We start from the raw sequence: 19107 nt of genomic DNA, 5'->3' as shown, positions 1-19107 counted from the left end.
TCTACTAGATCGCCTACAGCAGCTGGGAATCGGAGGCACTGTACTGACCTGGATCAGATCGTTTCTCACGGGGCGGACGCAGAGGGTACTTCTTCGGCCCTTCCAATCAGAGGATAAACCTCTTCTGTGTGGAGTGCCCCAGGGTTTGGCTCTGAGCCCTCTTTTATTCAACGTATACCTAGGTCCGCTTGCCAGGGTGGTTGAGGCGTGGGGGGTCAGAGTGGTCTCTTACGCTGATGATACGCAGCTTGTGTTTTCCTTTAGAGACCACTCTGATTCCCATTTTACCAACTTCCGCAACTGCCTTGGCAACATCTGTTCCTGGATGGCCTCCAACCATCTGGTTTTGAACACTGACAAAACGGAGGTTCTGTTTTTTAACCAAAAAACTGCTCTTCCCGCTACCCTGTGGTGGCCTACTGTTTTGAAACCCCCCCCCCCGATCCCTGTCCAGTCAGCCCGCAACCTGGGCTTTCAATTTGACAATACCATGTCTCACAAGGCCCAGATTAATAAGGTTACCTCTGCCTGTTTTGGCAAACTCCGCATGATTAGGAAGATTTTCCCTTATCTTCCTCTGGACTCCCGTAAGACCATTGTCCATGCTTTGATTACGTCACACCTAGACTATTCCAACAGTCTCTATGCTGGTGCCCCCCTGTACCTTATTGAAAGGTTACAAGTGGTTCAAAATGCAGCGGCCAGACTAATTGGTAATATCCCTCTCCGCCACTCGGTAGCAGCCTATCGGAAAGAACTGCACTGGCTCCCCATCTCCCGCTGCATCCAGTTTAAAGTTCTGATCCTTGCCTTCCGTGCTATTAATGGCTCGGGCCCGGTCTATTTGAGAAGAAGACTCAAACTATCTCTATCTGTTAGATCATTGAGATCAAACAGCCTACGTCTCCTGGTGGTATCCAGATTTCGCCGTACCAGGAGCGGGGGCAGAACGTTTGGAGTAGCTGCTGCCAAGCTTTGGAACAGCCTCCCCTTAGATCTGAGGTTCTGCGAGTCGGAGCAAGTGTTCCGCCGTAAACTCAAGACCTGGTTGTTTACTACCGCTTAATACAGTTTTCCTTTTCTGTTGACATGTACTCTATAGCGCCGGGACACCCCCTTCTGGGGGTAGCCGTGCGCTTTACATGCTTCTTAAATAAATAAATAAATAAAATAATGCCTCTTGTCAAGGATTGCCCCATCTCATCTGCCCCAGACACTGAGCCGCAGCAGTGCTTGGGGTGAGAGGGAAGGGGACCTACATGGAGACTGGAGGTGGTGGGGGAGAGCAAGGTCAAGAGCACAAGAGAAATGGGAAGGACCTGTGGTCCCATTGTATGCTCAATGATAAATCTTGTATGTGATGAGGTTCCCTTTGCATCCCCCAGGAGTGGCCTCGACTCGCAAACAAGAATGAGCAACAAGAGCAAGGATGTGGGACCTAGCGCTCTGCTGCGTGTGCAAAACACGAATACATGCAATTCTAATTGTGATGCAAATTGCAGCGCCTTGAATGGGGACAGACTCTTCTGGGCTTTGCAAATTGCAGCGCTTTCAATGAGGACAGACTCTTCCGGGCTTTGCAAATTGCAGCGCTTTGAATGGGGACAGACTCTTCTGGGCTTTGCAAATTGCAGCGCTTTGAATGGGGACAGACTCTTCCTGGCTTTGCAAATTGCAGCGCTTTGAATGGGGACAGACTCTTCTGGGCTTTGCAAATTGCAGCGCTTTGAATGGGGACAGTCTCTTCTGGGCTTTGCAAATTGCAGCGCTTTGAATGGGGACAGATTCTTCCTGGTTTTGCAAATTGCAGCGCTTTGAATGGGGACAGACTCTTCTGGGCTTTGCAAATTGCAGCGCTTTGAATGGGGACAGACCCTTCTGGGCTTTGCAAATTGCAGCGCTTTGAATGGGGACAGACTCTTCTGGGCTCTGCAAATTGCAGCGCTTTGAATGGGGACAGACTCTTCTGGGCTTTGCAAATTGCAGCGCTTTGAATGGGGACAGACTCTTCTGGGCTTTGCAAATTGCAGCGCTTTGAATGGGGACAGACTCTTCGGGCTTTGCAAATTGCAGCACTTTGAATGGGGACAGACTCTTCTGGGCTTTGCAAATTGCAGCGCTTTGAATGTGGACAGACTCTTCCTGGCTTTGCAAATTGCAGCGCTTTCAATGAGGACAGACTCTTCCGGGCTTTGCAAATTGCAGCGCTTTGAATGGGGACAGACTCTTCTGGGCTTTGCAAATTGCAGCGCTTTGAATGAGGACAGACTCTTCCTGGCTTTGCAAATTGCAGCGCTTTGAATGGGGACAGACTCTTCTGGGCTTTGCAAATTGCAGCGCTTTGAATGGGGACAGACTCTTCTGGGCTTTGCAAATTGCAGCGCTTTGAATGGGGACAGATTCTTCCTGGTTTTGCAAATTGCAGCGCTTTGAATGGGGACAGACTCTTCTGGGCTTTGCAAATTGCAGCGCTTTGAATGGGGACACTCTTCTGAGCTTTGCAAATTGCAGCGCTTTGAATGGGGACAGACTCTTCTGGGCTCTGCAAATTGCAGCGCTTTGAATGGGGACAGACTCTTCTGGGCTTTGCAAATTGCAGCGCTTTGAATGGGGACAGACTCTTCTGGGCTTTGCAAATTGCAGCGCTTTGAATGGGGACAGACTCTTCTGGGCTTTGCAAATTGAAGCGCTTTGAATGGGGACAGACTCTTCTGGGCTTTGCAAATTGCAGCGCTTTGAATGGGGACAGACTCTTCTGGGCTTTGCAAATTGCAGCGCTTTGAATGGGGACAGACTCTTCTGGGTTTTATCAATGTGAAAACTTGTTCTTGTCTTCTTATCTTCAGTAGGTCTCAGGGATCTTCCTTCTTAGCGGTGGCAGGATGTGTCCCTGAGACACATCCTGCACAACCATAATGGAGGCTCTATGCTCCCCATGGCTAATATTAAAAAGATGACTCCTGCCCGTGTCCATTGGTTGCTGCTCTGTTGTCCTGTTCTAATCCTTCGATTATATACCATGGCCATGGAGGATAATCTACATCCCTATTCTGCCTCTCCTGAGTGGGCTCGCTGACTATACATGAATGCTACGTACACAACGACCAGTCTCGAAGGTTGCTCCTCAGCCACTTTCTTTTGTCTCTCCATAGCATTTACAAAGGCTCTTTGAATACTACTCTTTCTGCCTCTGGGCAGTCTCCGGACAGAACATACATTGACTGGCTGTCTAATGCTCACTGTTATAGGTTGCTCCCTGCCATCTCTAGGTGGACAGCTCAGGGATGATTGTATGGGAAACATCCTTTATGACGCAACTTTCACTACGCAGTACCTTTACAACGCAGGTTTTACAATGAAAGTCATTACAATGAATTGCGCTGGGGGCGCTGCAGGATAGGGAATAGTTTAATTTACTATCCAAAACGTTCCCTACTATCCACGGGGACTGGAGTTGGAATAGTAAATTAAACTATTCCACTATCCAGCGTCCCCCCCAACGCAAGTCGTTGTAACGACTTGCGTTGTAAAACCTGCATTGTAAAGGCATGCGTAGTAAAAGCATGCGTTATGATGACATACATCCGATTGTATAATGTCCGGGAGCTGCTCTCAGCCACATCTGGGCAGGTCTCTCTGGCTTATCACAGGAGTTGTAGTATAATAAATGTTCCTTTGACAGGTAGTGGTGAATCCATCAGAGAACATACCACCGCTTGCTTCATAAACAACATTGCTATGGAATGCTTCGCTGTCACTCTTTTCCCTTCAGAGCATATACTATAGTTGTTGCAAAATATTAGCCTCATTTGCATACCTATATTCAATATGATTTAAACTGTATGATAAAGACCACTCCAAAGATGGTAGCTATTTGCATACCTGCACACTTGTGTTGTTTCTTGCCCGTTTTTCCTAGACTCATGTGCACAGCATCATGATGGCTCAACCCAGTTTGTGCAATTTCTTTCATAAAACTAAGGGGCATATTACCAACGATTAGCGATATTTATTGCTAACGAGGCTTAGCAACGAATTTTTTAACGCTAAGCATCGCCGGAAATTATCGCAGAGATAACTTGCTATTAGCAAGTTTTATCTCAGAAGTGATAAAAATTCTTGCGCTAACTGCCAAATGAGAGATTATCGCTGGAAAACCAACGATAATCTCTCGAAGTTTGGCGTTAGCTTGATAATAGGGGCTCGCAAACTTAGCCATGATATCCACCTTCCATAGGATATCATGGCTAAGGAAAATACCAGGTGTAAAAAAAGCAGCGATAACCGCGGTTAGCGCTGCTTTTTTCATCACTAACAGGGTTAGCGAAATCCTTGATAATAGGAGAAATGTCGCTTAACAACATTTCTCCTACTATTTTTCTCTGGAACGCCCCCTTTGCATCTCATTAGAGATGCAAGGGGAAGCATAGAGAAAAAGGGTGCTAACATGCAAATTTGCATGTTAGCACCCTGTTGCTGATAGGGAGATAATTTTATCTCCGCTTTCTTGGCTTTTAAAGCCAAAAAAGCGGAGATAAATCCCTTGATAATATGCCCCTAAATCACCAAAACACTTTTCACACCGACCACATTACAATCACACACTTTGTATCCATACACGGTCATCTTATGCTTGAGCATCAGATCTCTCCTTTCACTTCAGATACATGCATAAGCCCAGTGATAAAACACAATAAGGGCACAACTCTGGTGCTCATGCATAAGATCGCACCTATAACTATATAAGAGACATAATGGGCACATCACAGACACAAACTCATTCCATCCCTATTAACTCTTGTGGAGTAAGGTGCTACCCGTCTGCATATTCATTCTTTGGTATGAGCTATATAAATGTGGCTACAATACAATAGAATACTTGGATGTGACATGATACTAGTGAGCAAACTTTAGGTGGACAGAACACTACAGTCTGAGGCGTTGACGCTATGGGAAAATGAGAGCATATCTTTGAGGCTAGGATGCCGCGTCTCTGGATTAAAACTAGGAGTGGGCGGATCTCACGAGGTTTCACTGCACAGAATTCCAAGAAGATGCAGAAAAACTCTATGATATTCCCGCAAATCTACTTGAACAGTACCGCCCAGACCATGACCACCAGTGGCCACCCACGTTAGAAAATTGTGTCAGGGGCCGCCAAATCTCACTCGCGCTCTCCAGGTTGCATATTCTGGACCCTTGTGGGAGAAAAATTCCACCACTGGGTGATTGGCAGAATTTGGCCAGAACTCTGTGTTAAAGAGTAATGCGGAGTAGCCCAAATTCCACCGATTCCTCACATTTAAAATCATACTGAAAACCTTTTCGTTTGATATCTATATTTGTTCTAACACAGCTAAGGGCTACATCACTACAGCACCATGAAACATCTTAATATATTGTGCGATACAAATATCATCCATCTATCAGCGCCAAAACACCCTCGGGTAAATGCTGCACTTTATAAATCTACGTAACATAACATAACATCAAGATTATTGCATACATTTGCGGTGACCTCATCGTTGTCAATGTCCATACGCTATCCTGTCATGCAATCAGGGTCAAAGGTTATATTAGACAACTTCCAGCAATGCACTCGTGGGGTCAGATTCCTTGTGATGTCATCTTCTCTAACTCTTTTGTTTTCAGAAACTCCGTGGTTAAAACAGTAACTTTTAGACCAAAACTCGCTCCTCTACATTCCTGAATTTGTGCAATTGTTTTCCGCTTTCGTTTTCTAGAATCTAAGGGGCATATTAACAAGGAACAGGGAAAGTTAACGCTAAGGGCGCTTAGCGGTAATTTTTTTAACCCCTGCTATCGCTGGATAATATCGCCTGGTTATCGCGTTATTAACAACGCTAATCGTCTAGGCGATAAAAAATTCAGCGATAGCGGCATTTTGGAAGGTTATCGCTGGTAATGCAGCAATAAAACTACAAGGATAGGATAGGATCCTTGTTGATAGCCCATGGTGGACTTAGCCATGTAATCCACCTTTCATTGGATTACATTGCTAAGTCTGAAAATTAGCAGGCATAAAAAAGCAGCGTTAACCCTGGTTAGCGCTGCTTTTTTTGTCTCTATCAGGGTTAGCGTGAAGCTTGATAATAGGAGAAATGTTGCTTAGCGACATTACTCCTATTATTTTGCACTGGAACGCCCACTTTGCATCTATTAGCGATGCAAAGGGAAGCATAGTGTAAAAGGGTGCTAACATGCGATTTTGCATGTTAGCACACTGTTGTTAATAGGGCGATATTTTTTATCTCTGCTTCTTTGGCTTTTAAAGCCAAAATAGCGGAGATAAGTCCTTGTAACTTTTTTCAGTAAAGGTGTGGTAAACCTATGATATGATTCTGGTTATATCTTGGGGCGAACGTATTTGTCAACCCCTAACATTTCAATTAAGACACTGCAGCTTATTTGGAAACACATTCATTCGAGACATCCTGCTAGCTACAGATGGAGCCTGTGAAGGGTCTAAGCCAGTCCTCTGAGTGGGAAGATAAGTGGCAGCAGCTCTCTGAAAGTCAAGCAGTGTTGTGAAATGCCTGCACAGGTGTGTTTGCGGGGGATGAGTTGTGGCACTGTGGTTAAGTTAGTCACATACCATTTGCTTCCCGTGATGTCACCTAGGTCAGAAGACAAATGCTCATTTCCTCTGCTGTGTCTCAAATGAGGTGATGGTTGTGTGATGTCATTTCCAGTGATGTCATCTTTACTCTAGTTAATGGTTGTTAAACCTGAAACATTCTAGCTCCCTTTGGTTTCAGAATGTTGGCATGTGTGCTATGCAGTTTGTCTTTGTGTAGTGCTACCCACTATTGTTATGGCATCTTGGAGTATTATCTGAGTTCTACGAATGCAGTCAATGAGACTGGAGGAACCATAATATGATATTGTCTTTTGCTTTGTTGGCGCTTGGTTAGATGTGGTCACAAAGTTTGTACAGTGTTTAAGGTTTTCAATGATTTGTGTTCGTTAATGTGAAAGTAAAGTTAGCTCAATCCAGTTAACGTCTGTGTGTGTAGGTGAGTTTTTTCAAGGATTTTCCATTTTTCTCCCAGTTGGTGGCATCAATTGTGCCTTGTTCAAGTAAAGTATAGTGATTTTTATGCAAGCATCACATGTCAGGCTGATGCTTTTTGGTGGGATATCGCAGGTATGAAGCTGAGATACACGTATGCTTGTATTATCTGAGTGTTTCTTGGATGCATGTTGGTGTTGGTTCTGAAGATGCCATTGATAAGGCAGTGTTTTGTCGAGTATATGGCTTTGGAGACTTGCTGAGAGTATGATGGTGAGCGGTGCCTGCTGCCATGTGATGGTTGAATAGGCCGATTTGTAGATGAGATTGGAACAATAGTGTGTAGAAGTTGCTGGGTCCAATATGCTGAACGGCATAGTGGAGCCCAAGCATCTTGGTTTATAGAATAATGAGTGCTATAATGTATGTATTGATCGGTGGGTCGTGCATCGGTTCTGGGCTTGGACCACTACAGTACTCAGATAAAAAAAAATATATATATATATAGTCTCCAAAGCCATTGTTGCTTTTATACATTAGTATGATGTTAGTTGGTGCTGTCTGAGGGTTATAGGTTAGCCCAGGTTATCCTGTGGTAGACAAGGAGAGGCAAGAAAGAAAAAACCTACTTGGTAACCATGTATAGAAATGGAGAGACGGGCGCACAACAGACGTTTCGGGCAGTATTAATACAGAGAGGCAATGCAGTCACAGATTTATTAAAAAAATATTTTTTTATTTTCGATATAGAACATAAAACAGAAGCCGCAAGTGTACAGAAATAAAGGATTGTTTTGTTGAATCAGATATAGGAGTATTGCCTACTCACATAGTTGTGCTTAGGGCATTGCTAAATACCGAAAAGGTGAACATCAAGGCACTGAATGTTCTCCTTAGGACCTTGGTGTGTTTAAGGGGGGGGGAAAGCATTGAAGCCCAACCTGCAGACACATGTACAGCCGTCAGCATTTGCATAGCATCTTCCACCATTAGAATGTCACGGAAGTGCTTTGTTGAGGTGAGTGCTTTTTCGATAAGGTTGAGATGGTGGTGTTTACTATTAGAAAAGGACCATGAGTGAGAGAGACAGACCTAGAGAGAGGCATACATAGAGAGATTGGGGCGGGGGGGGGCGAAATAGGGAGAAAGAGAGAGGGTCAAGAGAGAAAGAGGTGGGGAGAGAGCAATAGAGACAGAGAAGAGAATGGAATAGGTGCTTGTGTGCATGTTTTTGAGCGAGGATCTGAATATTTGCTAGTGACAGAGGCTGTCAGAGGTTTAAAGTCAAGGATTGTCTCTTAGGGGGACCAATCCGGGCAGAAAGTAAGAGGCAGTGACTTTCCACCTCACCATAGTCAGTCCACAGCCAGCTGCCTCTCCCTGGTTGATATATGTACCTGCGGGACTCAGAGGCTGAAGGGGTGTGGTGGGACTTACAGCTGAATCTAATGGCTCACTCCATGCCATGCTTAATTTGAGCCGGTGGTTTCCAGTGCTGGGCACCTGTACTTAATTGTCAACACCAGCGCTTGTGAGAGGCTGCCACATGGTGGTGCTGTATGTCTAAATTAGAGATGAGCAAAAATACAGTTGTTTATTAATTAAATATAGATCAAAAATGACTGTTCCCTGCTGCTTAAGGCATTATTTTAGCTTTGTGGGTCTGGAATAGTCTGAATTGTCACACTTGTAGGGGCAATGTGTGGTTCAAGCTGCAGTGGTTACCTGACCAGACCTGACCGCGAGACCGTCAGGGTTGGAGAAGGAATGCTCCTGTGATACCGAAGGTCCTGTTGGCACTCACCTAGCTTAGAGGGGTGGCCTTGGCTAGGCTCGCAGCAGGGTTGGATTGGGATGAAATATCGGCCCGGGCACGCTTAAAAAAAAGTGGCCCACATTTGCACATTGCCTTTCCGCAAAACACTGGTTCGGTGAAGTTTTATAAACACCTGAAAACAAGAGAGGCCACTTTTGTTCAGGCCCCCTGCACCCACTCAGTATGCATATATTTATGGGCCGGGTCGGCGAGAGAAAGGGAGTGACACCTCTGCCCGTTGATAAAAAGGGGGTAGTGCATGCCAATCTGTCTCCAAAAAGGCCACTCAGGCACCCACTGGACCTCTGGGACAGCTGAACACACCAGACACAGCCCAAATCACCCCCCAGGCAACCAAAAAAGCAGCCCACAGCTGGAACTTCGATACCTGCCCCTCGCCCATTGCCTGAGTGCCCGCTTTACCAATCCTACCCTGGCACTCAGCGTCACGGCCCTCATACTGGTCTGCCAATGTGGATCACGCGCTCATGAACCCCTGTGTTCTTGGCACTGCCGGGACCTTGGGTCGCGTATGGGTTGGTGCCGGAAGTGGGAGCGTTAAATTCTTAACTTGCCTTGCCTCAGTTGTGCTTAATTCATCTCTTCAATTGCGAAATCACGCATTTCCCGCAAACCGCATGCACACGGGGCGGAGAAGTTCCCTCTGAAGTGCGTCACACATCAGGCACCGTGTCCTGCTCGTGGGCAGAGGGACTTTGATGTCAGTGCGCGCTGCTAATTAGCCGAACGGGGACGCGACTTTTATTTAGATTTTTTTTCCTTTCTGACTAAGAGGACCAGGGTTCGCAGAGTGTGTGTTGCAAATCATCAAAATAAATCAAATTAATGAAAGTCTATTTTAAATTCCGAAACTACATTTCTACCAGATGTTTATCTGGCAGCAGTATTTAAGTAGCAGGTATTTTAAAGGCACAATGCCACTCCTGCCGTCCAGCTCCAAACTCCAGCACTGCAAGTAGTATAGCATTCATATTTATGAAATGTTGTGTAATAAATACCACCCGATTCTTTGCGCAGGGTTGACTCACTCCCCCAAGACTTGAGGCTATTCCCACACCCAGTGGTGTTCATGTTCTTGATCCCGGAAAGATGAAATTCAAAGCAAGCCCTGCTAGGATTTCAAATAAAGTAACCGCAAGGATGTATGCAACAGGTGCAATAATACACCAGGCTTCTTAGCAGCCACACGTGTATTTAGCAATTTGTAATTCAATCTCCTTTCCGTCGCTGCTGTACCAACCATTAATTGTCTGTCTAGCTACACGAACCTAAGCTGAAAGATCCAGGTAAAGCCACATTCTGTCTCAGGAAGACAGCTCTAGCAGGATGATTGGTTCTGCCAATCAAAAGATATCTCACACATTCTACCTGGCAAAGAAACATAATGTAGGGACCAATACACTTAAACATTTTGCACTTGCACACATTATCATTTGTAAAATGACAGGATTTGCGACCGCCAAACAATAGTTTAGTATTACCTGTGAAACGCCACTCTGGCATAATCAATTGATATCCCACCTCACTGGGCTCCAGGGGTTTCACGAATGGGATCCCATCGGTATCTCGACCATTGGCAATGTCATTCAGGGTACTGTCCTCAAATCATTCCAGGCCCTTAAGGGCGAATTCTGCCTGCATACCTCCCAGTTTTACAAATACTTGCAGCTTCGTCATGCTATTATCCTCACATTGATAAAGTTGAATCATTTCCAGAATTTAACACACTAGAGGCTAAACTCCTCATGGGGTATCTGGGAGAGCATAAGATATCAAAAATATATCAATCTCTCATCACTACTCTTGAGATACTTAAACTTATTCAATTTAAGTACCTGCTTAAGGCTTACTATACATGCTATAGATTATGGAGAGCAGGCCTAATAGAATTTATAACATGCCTACGCTGTCAAAACGATGGAGGGTCCTTTATACATACAGTTTCGGGGTGCACGGCTTTGGATAGATTTTGGACTGGTGTGCTGGCATACCTAACTGAGGTACTCCGATGAGAACTACCTAGATCCCCTAGATTGACACTGCTACATAGAAAAGATACAACAGGTGGCAATAAATATAAGTGTCATCTCCGCTGACTAGGCCTTACCATCGCCAAACGGGATTTCACCAGAACATGGGAACTAGATACACCCCTTACTATTAGGGCCTGGAGAAATGGAATGGATTTTTGTATGGGTTTAGAGATTCTGGTCCTCCAGGCCCGTGGATGCCCACAGAAACATCCTAAAATCTGGCAAAGATTGTCAGATTACCGCGGGCTGTTCCTGCCGGGGCTGGAGACGGCGACAGATACTACAGACTCTGAAATTAGGTCTTATGAAGCACAGAAAAGACAAATGCCTTGAAAGAAGAACGAGTGTAATTAAGATTTATATCTTTCTATTACATGTACAACTGACTCATATGATTGCATTGGATTTATTTTGTTGCAAAGTTAGGTTTGTAATACGTATAAGAATTGACAATGCATGTATGCGTTCCAAAAAGAATGATGTAACATGATAAATATTTCAGCAATTGAATGTATGCCAATAACATCTCTTAATAACCCCCCCCAATATATTAGCATTTATGAACCACCTTTGCAACTCAGAAAAGGTTCTCCAGTTCCCATAAGGTGTTTTGTGGCTCTTTCCTAGTTACAGTAAGGAAGGGGCATGGAAAGGGCTTCCCCTCTTAATTGTGATTTGGTATGAGATGTATCAGTGGTTTGTGGCATACATTTCGGTCGCAAATCATTGATGAGTTACTAATTCCTCAAAGAACACTGTAACATATTCCCAAAAATGAAGCTGTTCCTATTGAACAGCTGCCCCTTTAGGAATCATATTGAGTGATATCAGGAATATTCTTTGAGTTACCTTTTGAAACAGAGACTGCCTAAAAAGGTTCCTGTTTTGGAATGCAAACACAGGGATGGGGGTCTGCTGTTCCTTTCAAGCACCTACTCTAGTGTTTATAGCAAATCACAGAATGTAGCTAAGAGACCTGCCAAATTAATATTTATCAGGCTGTTTGTTTATGATGCAACCTATGAGTATCTAGATCACACTGCAAAATGAAAGACTGATTGCAAACGGTCAGTGCTCAATCTTCCGATCACATTTTGTTTCCAGAGTACATCTGGCCATTAGTTGGGTATCAACTTTGTCACCACAACACTAAACACTAAGAAGCAACATACATAAACATCTTCTACAGCACAATGGACAGATATATGTAATATAGTTGGGTCTGACACTGGCATGCACACAACCCAATACTCTACATGTCAATCAATAACAGACATGTTAGACTGAACTCCTTACATCCACCCAGCCAGTGGAAGGATATGAAAACTCTCAAACACTGTTTTTAACTCTAGTTAACGCACTCGTATAGCATCATAGTGAACAATGGTAAAGCCAAATGACACAAAGAGCACTTAATCCATTTTTCAAGATTTCTGACCACACCAATTAAACTTCATAATGAATGGACCTAGCGAGAAACACAGTACTGAAATAGTATGGGTCAGAAGCCTTAAAAACAGAAAAACAGGGCAAGAAGTTACTAGACCTCTTTATTCCCACAGGGTGATACTATTGATAGCATAATAATAATAATAATCCACATTTGTAAAGCGCACAATACCCGTAAGGGTCTCTAGGCGCTGGGGGCCGTCGGGAAGATTAAGCGAGCTATTGCCCAGAGTCACATGGTGCTGGGCTAACCTGCCGCCGGAGCCGGGGATCGAACCCTGATCCCCAGATTCCAGCGTCAGTCGCCCTGGCCGCGGCGCCACACCTCTCCCACTAGCATGTGCACTATAGATACATTTAACATACCATAATCTAAAATTTAAATTGGGTGCATGCCTACATTGGACCACTCACACCAACCCATTATTTTACATATTTGTTTATATACTTTTTACTATAGTTACTTAATGCATTCATAAATTGCGTCAGGCAGGTAATGCCACATCAGAGTACAGAAGAGTGGCAAATATCAGAAGAGTGTAGACAAGAATAATTCTTGAGGATGAAGCAGGAGTAACTAGACTGTGAGCAGTGTAGAGATAACGCCTTGGAATAAAGGAACCTGAGGGTAAAGTGAAAAGGAAAATCCATCCAAAGAAGTATTCAAACAAATGGAAAATATGTTTTGTTGGTGGTGGATTCTGGTTCCCTGTTCACTTTAATTTCTAAACAGACATTTGTTGATACATGGCCTGGCCAGAAATTAACCTCTGCCCATGTGATTTTGAAAGGGTACCAAGGTGCACATATAGATGTCATGGGCTTTATCCTTTCAAAGATCACATTCAGGGCCATGAAGCATTTGGTAAGGTATATGTGGCTGAATCTGGGCCACAGATTTTTGGGTGGTCTCACCAATATGATTTGCATATTATTGTGACTCCAAGAGCAGCAGCTGAAGTGGAAGAGGCGGAAGAAAATAAATGAAGAATTGGAGACAGTCTTGGAAGAGCACAAAGCAGTTTTTGAAGACAGGTTGAGAGAGACTTGTAGGTATTTGCAAAAGAATATTGCATAACAGGGTGCTGTAGCTGTCATTCATGTTGCAGGGAAAGTTCCCCTATTCATCAGGTGTGAGGTGAAGGCGATTCTGGATCAGATGATCACAGATAAAATTATTGAAGTTGTGGAAGCTGTGGAACGAATACCACCAGTGGTTATAATGAATAAATCAGATAGATTGTTAAAGGTTTGTGTTGACTTGCCCAGCCTTATCAAAAACATTTTTACAGACTGTTTGCCACTTCAAACATTAATGAGTTGGTTTTGATGTTGTCTGGGGAGAGGTAATTTTCAAAACTGGATTTTCAGAGTACCTGCCACCAGATTGTGTTGTATACCGATTCAAAACACTTAACTTTGTTTACTACTAGTGAAGGTGTATTTCAATTCCATTGTGTTCTTTTTGGCTTGTGATCAGCAGCAAGCATTTTGCATAGATTGATATCGGATGTATGACGTTACAACGCATACTTTTACAGCGCCTACCTTTACATCGCAAGTTTTACAACGCATACCATTACAACGCATAATGCTTTTGGGCGCTGGATAGTGAATAGTTTAATTTACTATTCCAACTCCAGTCCCCGTGGACACTAGGGAAGGTTATTGGATAGTAGATTAACCTATTCCCTATCCTAGAGCGCCCCCAAGCGCTATGCGTTGTAATAGTTTGCGTTGTAAAAGTTGCGTCGTAATGGTAGTGCGTTGTAAAAGTTTCGTTGTAAAGGATGTTTCCCATTGATATCTAGTATTCTATCTGGTGTGAAGAATGTTGTTTGTTTTCAAAATGATGTGTCGATCTTTGGGGAAAGTACTGCCACTCTTAACGAAATGTTGAAAGAGGTATTGAAACGTATTGCAACTGCAGGATTGACATTGCACAAGGAAAAGTGCAGAAGTTTTGATGCAAAAATTCAAGTATTTAGGATATTCTCGCTGGTAGTAGAGGCTTAATATACAATGAATACTCAGAGGGTTGATTGCATTCTCTTTGTTTTATTTTCTAGAGATAAAAAATAAGGGTATATGGTACAAAGAAAAAAATCTTCTTTCTTTACAGGGCCCTCGGAGTTCCTGTTCGCCAGTACCCTTGACAGAAGAAGAGATGCAGACAAGAATCTTTCCTTTTATAGTTTTAACTAGCAGTCCGTCCCGACATTGTCCGGGTATGAAATAGAATGTGTGCAATGTGTGTATTTGGCAAGGGCAATTTATTTTAAAATCTCGCGGTAGACAACATTTTTTGTTTCATTTGAATCTGGACGGAGAATAAATTGGTTTTGAACATTGCCGGACCTAGAGAGTGCGACATATAACTGTCCATGAGTGAAGCAGTCTTCTCGTAAGTCAATGCCTATGACTTTGTACATCTAACCTTGAGATTTGTTAATGGTGGATGCAAATGCAATGTTAATAGAGAACTGTAAGAGTTTAAATTGAAATGGCAGATCAGTAGGTATCATGGGTATGCGTTGAATGTGAGCTAACTGTCCAGCAGCTGGGTCTGAGAGAATTGTTGCTATAATGATATATGGCAAAAGAGTTTTGACCTGTAGGCGCTTACCATTGCATAGATTGGGTGGATGTAGGTTTCGTAATAACATGATATGTATTCCTACTTTAAGTTGGAGTAAATGAGGTGGAAGTCCGGAAGGGCCTTTGATGTTGTACTTGCGATGTCAAATCGTTGATTTACAAAGTTCAGTGATTTACAGAGTCGAGTGTGTGACAGTGCGCGGTATAGAGTCAGCATGTGTGTGAGAGTGCAGTCCGTGTTAAGTTTAGTGTGTCAGCAGTGCCGCAAAGTGGAGTGAGCCACCGCCTGAGCCCGGTTGATGTTAGCAGCCGCGGGTAAATCCGTTTAATGAGCGAGTTGAGTGACAGCGAGTATGAGAGGCTGCAGTATTAGTCCACACAGACACGCTCATTCGCGTGTTCCCCCGCTTGAGGCCCAGCTGCAGCCTTGGTTGATGTTAGCAGCCGCGTGTAATTTCATGTAATGAGAGAGTTGAGTGACAGCACGCAGGAGAGGCTGCAGTAATTGTCCCCGCAGATACGCTCAGTCGCGTGTGCCCCCGCTTGAGGCCCAGCGGCGAATGTATAACAATTAGAATTGTGTGAGCCTTGAAAGTTTTCCCCGCTCTTATTATTTGTTTAGGACCCACACCAACGGTCTTCGGCCCGAGTATTTTTGATACGCACCCAGGGCAAGGCCCACACTGCATTCGGACCTTTGAGACGCACCCAGGCCAAGGCACACACTGCATTCGTCCCCAGTATGTGTGAGACAACGGGCAGTCCCCCAAGGGAGTCGAGCGAACGGTTACTTACCACGCCTCCAGGTGAACGTAGACGCCCATTGAAGGCATACGCCCAGGTGCGCGATTGGTATCCCATTTTTAGAATGTGTGGTGATTGGTGGCTGCCGATTGCCGCGCACATTGTGTACGCCCCTTGCAATCCGCAATTGCCTTGCCCACTGTCGTTTGTGACGCCCATTGATGCGTCGCAATTGCGTAATTGGCGCGCCTCCAGCTGAACACAGACGCCCATTGAACGCTCTTGCTCCCGTGCATTTTATGGTCGCTGTGTGTAAATTAATTTATGCACACAGTTGAGTGACAGCGCGCCGGAGACGCTGCAGTAATTTTCCCAGCAGATCCGCTCATTCGCGTGTGGTCTCGCTTGAGGCCCAGCGCAAGCTGCAAATGTGAGCCTTGTATTATTTTTCCGATATGATTATTTTGTATGTACGACCCACATGGCATGAAGGGCGGAATGTAGCACACGCCCCCAGCGTTTGTCACGCCCCCAGCAGACGCCCACAGCACACGATATGATTATTTTGTATGTACAACCCACATGGCATGAAGGGCGGAACGTAGCACACGCCCCCAGCGTTTGTCACGCCCCCAGCATTTTTCACGACCCCAGCACACGCCCACAGCACAACGCAGACACGCCCACAAGGGACTACTTTGCTGGCACAGTTCTTTTACCTTTTTAATGTATATGGTGGGCGTCTGCATAGCCTATGTCCTTCTGCTGCAACTGCCCTTTCCAATGCTGTATTGGGTGTTGTGATTAGTGCTGTGGTTACTGAGATTACCCGCCTCAAAGGTTTGGGCTGTCTCTTTATAATATTAGTATGGATTATTTATGTGATGGTTTACTGGGGTGTTCTCTTTTTATTCTCTCTGTAAGGAAGGTGATTACTAATAGGAAATGGGGGAAAAGAAGAAGGGAAGAAAATACTTTTCCTTACTCCTTTTGAAGAACCTGTACACCCCAAAGGAGAAATGGAAATTTCCCAAAAGCAAAAAAAGAGAAAGAAAATTGTAAGAAAGGAAAAGAACCTTTAGAACCTACTATCTAAATATGCCTTTTCCAGCTTCTAAATACTAATTCCCTAGTTCATCCAACTTGTTTACTTAAGTTTATTCTTTTTTTTTGCCTTTCTTCTTGACCCCGATCCCTCCCTCCTTCTTTCCCACTAGTCGGTTCCCTTTGGCTCCGAATTAAGAGCCACGCATGTTCTCTCCACCTCTTTCCTCTTGCATTCCAAAAAAACGCACTCTCTCTTCCGGCTTTATGGCATCGCACTGAGGTCCTTGGTCCCTCCCTGCAGCCTGACTTCTGGGGTGGGTGAGAAACACAGAGCCGGCTCCAGTCCTCAGACCACAAGGATCGTCATGTTTGTGACAGATATTTATTTTCATGAAGAAGGGGTTAAGTCAAAGTTGAATCTTGTAAGTTCGATTGTGAATGCTGAAGTGTCAGATGACAGAGGCAAGCCGCGATCATTTATGGGCATAGTGGAATATTATTCCAAGTTTCTTCATGATTTTGCACACGCGACAGAGGCCTTGAGAGAATTATTCAGGAAAGGGAAAAAGTTTGTTTGGGTGGAGGCTCAACAATGGGCATTCCTTGAGCTGAAGAATAATATTACCAATGCTGAGGTTTAGGGCCCAGTTCAAATGAGGTTAAAAACTATACTAACAGGGGATGCCAGCACTCTAAGGGATCAGAGTGGTATTGTCCCAAATGCATGGAAATTCAGAAAAGATGATAGCATTTGCGTCTTGCTTGCTGACTGGGGCAGAGAGAAATGATTCAGTCATGGAGTGAGAGGCATTAGCTGCGGCCTGGGTTGCAAACTATTTCTGAATATTTATTTGGGGGATACATCTGACATATGTGTGCGTATGTGTGGGTGAGAGTGTGTGTGTGTGAGAGAGACTAGGGGCCCAATTCACAGAACTAACTTAAGAAAAAATCCTAAACTTACTACCATTTTGGTATTCACAGAAGGCACTAACTCATTTTGGTATTCACAGAAGTAACTTACTCATTTCGGTATTTACAGAAGTTAGGAGTCCTAACTTTAGGACTCCTACATGCCTTCTGTGAGTACCTAAAGTCTTAAAGTTACGATTTTTCTCAGTATAGGAGTAGTAAAGTTAGGACTCCTAACTTTAGGACTTAACTTGCATCCGATTCTATTACTAACTCTAGGTTCTATCCAAAAATCGCTTTCCTATTCCAAGCCTCCCTGTTAACATCCACCATTCCAACTCCTCCCTTGCCTCTTCCGTGAGAGTCAAATCCTGAGAATACCTCAAACCATTTCTTTGATGCATAGCCTTCAATCTTTGCAAAGCCCAATAACTCAAAGGACCTGGAAAAATAGCCTGGATCGTGGATGATAGAAGGCCAACCACATGAGCAAGCATCCTCAAAGAAATTCTCCCCAAAGAGAGAACTCTTTTCAATTCCTTCCTTATCCTCTTCAATTTCTCCTTTGGAAGTTTGAAAACCCCCTTGACCGTAATCACCCCTAAAAAAAAAAACGAGTCTCCTGATTTGGCACCATACATGATTTTTCTCTGTTTACAACAAAACCCACACATCTCTAGTGAACTGACTGTCATCCCTGTGTAGTTCAACACACGTAACCTGCTTTGATCAATATGTCGTATGTCGTCAATATGTTGTCTAGGTAAATAATCAGTCTAACTCCCCTTTCTGTCACAATTTTCATAAAGCACAATGGGACCGACGAAATACCAAATGCACCAACAAACTTCGACATTGATATAATAAAATCATCTTTGAAGAGAAGACCTTTAGCCACAGGATCACCTTCATTATTTGCCAAATCAACCAACTTAGGGTCAATTTTCAACAAGATACTTTTCCTGCACTCTACTGACAAAGCAGTATTAGCATTTCCTAATAAACAAATTGCCATTTGCACCCATTGACGCAGTTTCTCTGTATCCACGTTCTCCTTATTCATATGTGCCTCTTCAATCAAATCAAATATTTTCACTAAAGGACCAGAGACAATCAAAAGCCGATCTTGGCACATACAAAGTTCCTTATCTAACACCTTTTTGGGCTCCCTACCGCCTTTTCCATTGAATGCCGGATTCTTTGGGTCCAGCTCTGGAGTTACAATAACTGTCCAGCAAAGAAGGCCTTGGACATTCTGACCTTAATCTGACCCTAACGTCTTTTGGTATCTGCTTTTGCATCCAAGAATGCATATATTCAGCAACATGATCAAGTAGTGTCCACTCCCGGGACTGAGGATGTCTGACCAAGTATGGATCAAACATATCCTCACCATATGGATCCTTAATCAATTCCAGCTCTGACTCCCTCATCTTATCTTTCTTATCTTTTAC

At 44.0% G+C, this 19107-nt stretch overlaps 1 long non-coding RNA gene across 2 annotated transcripts in view; it reads left to right on the top strand.

Annotated features, from left to right (window-relative positions):
* Positions 1 to 14670, top strand: part of LOC144807847 (uncharacterized) — a 34688-nt gene extending 20018 nt beyond the window's left edge. For both annotated transcript variants that reach the window (XR_013606472.1, XR_013606471.1), the window contains exon 3: positions 14475 to 14670. This is a non-coding gene — a long non-coding RNA (uncharacterized LOC144807847). The remainder of the gene's footprint in view (positions 1 to 14474) is intronic.
* The last annotated feature ends 4437 nt before the right edge of the window (positions 14671 to 19107 follow it).

This window comes from Lissotriton helveticus, chromosome 1_2 (genome assembly GCF_964261635.1).
Source record: "Lissotriton helveticus chromosome 1_2, aLisHel1.1, whole genome shotgun sequence".
NCBI classification, from domain to species: Eukaryota; Metazoa; Chordata; class Amphibia; order Caudata; family Salamandridae; genus Lissotriton; species Lissotriton helveticus.
The sequence above is the reverse complement of the archived record's forward strand: the minus strand, read 5'-3'. Positions and strand labels throughout refer to the sequence as shown.